The sequence below is a fragment of the Octopus bimaculoides genome, chromosome 4 (genome assembly GCF_001194135.2).
Source record: "Octopus bimaculoides isolate UCB-OBI-ISO-001 chromosome 4, ASM119413v2, whole genome shotgun sequence".
NCBI classification, from domain to species: Eukaryota; Metazoa; Mollusca; class Cephalopoda; order Octopoda; family Octopodidae; genus Octopus; species Octopus bimaculoides.
The window spans coordinates 71,548,177-71,550,163 of record NC_068984.1 but is presented as its reverse complement, the minus strand read 5'-3'; positions in this window follow the sequence as shown (position 1 = coordinate 71,550,163).

Below are 1,987 nucleotides of genomic sequence, written 5' to 3'. Positions count from 1 at the left end.
TACCAATAGGTTTCGCGTGAAATTATATAATTGAGTGTTAGGCAATAAACCAGTTATATAATATACGCTCTTCAAAGATAGCCTACATGGAAAAGGAAATGGCGACCGCTCTCCACTATTGGAGGTGGAAATAAGCACGACCGGTCTGTGTCTGCTGTGCAAAGTCGGTAGCTTGCTTACCAACCACATGGTCCCGGGTTCAGTCCCACTGCGTGGCATCTTGGGCAAGTGTCTTCTACTATAGCCTCGGGCTGACCAAAGCCTTGTGAGTGGATTTGGTAGACGGAAACTAAAAGAAGCCCGTCGTATATATGTATATATATATATATGATATATATGTATGTGTTTGTATGTCTGTGTTTGTCCCCCCAACATTGCTTGACAACCGATGCTGGTGTGTTTATGTCCCCGTAACTTAGCGGTTCAGCAAAAGAGACCGATAGAATAAGTACTAGGCTTCTAAAGAATAAGTCCTGGGGTCGATTTGCTCGACTAAAGGTGGTGCTCCAGCATGGCCACAGTCAAAAGACTGAAACAAGTAAAAGAGTAAAAGAGTATACAACTTAATCCTTTACACGCACCACGCACACCACACCCGCAGAGAAACCGCATTATTTTTAATAGAACATTTCCGCTCTTCAAAATTGACCTTTGCCAACTCGACAGCAAACTTAATTAAGGGTCATAATTCATAACTGACCCTCCTGGAACTTTATCACCCTACCACTGTTACCCAGCTGACGCCTACATTCACTTTTAATGATGTTAGCAGAGTATTGTTGCTTTAAACTACTATTTTTACACAAAGATAAAATTTAGAATACAAAATTGTTTACACCATAAGAGCTGACATGCATCGTTTCCAGAGTATGGATTGTCAAAATAACAAGCTATTTTTTACATAAAAGAAAGTGTTACATGCATAATTCACGCAGTCTATCTGAAAGTAGAAAGAAAGTGAATTGATTTAAATAACAGCAAATACCATCTACGAACTTATGGCCCTGATTTACTCAAATAGCATAGATAATCCTTCAGGAGATATACTTATCCTATATGGATTTACTTGCATTCAGTGATAATCATTGCAGAATGTCGGTTGCTGATATATTACCATCTAATCTATGGAAAAACGTTGTGGTTCTCAAAATGTATTCCGCTATATATTAAATAGCTGAAATCAGAGTAAGGTTTGCAAAGTTGAAGGAAACAATATGTTTGAGATAAGGGATCCAATATCATTTAGGTAATTAGGCATTTGCGAATCTAATTTCCCAGTGGATGTTCTGTTACACACTTGTTCAAATCATAACACTTCTGGATCTGATATTGCAGAAATGAATCCGAATGTTCAGAAGTATACTGGATTGACGTGTTAGTGAGTGAGTGAGAATACAACTGCAGCAATTCAGTAGCGAACGATAATACTCCACCAAGGTTGACAAACAAATCAGGAAAGTTTCTGTAAACTAACGAAAATCCCTGTTGGCAACACCTGTGCAAACGTGGATTGCAGCGGTATTTTACTAATGAATGATTAAATTAAATCAAATAAAAATTATAAGGGGCATGTGTCAATAGCATTTAAGTTTTTCTTTCGTTATTATGGATGCACTGTGTATCTTCAAATAATACGTTGTTGCATTGAAAACGACAGTATTCTAAAATATCAGAGACTCACATAGAATTCCAGATTTCTTCTTTCCTGACATCATTTGATAACAAAAATAGAATTTTACAACCATCAACTTGCATGTCATGTTCAGTATATTAAAGGAAATTGAAATGAAAGCACAAAGTACTAAACAGAATATAATACAATCATGACTCGACCACTCTAGCAATTTCATAGCAAATGGGAAAATGTCACTTGTTTTTACAGTGAGTGAAAGTAATCATGAAAACAAATTTTAACATTGATTGTTGGGATTGGTTATGTGTGTGTATGTACGTATGTATGCATGTATGTATGTATGTATGTATGTAT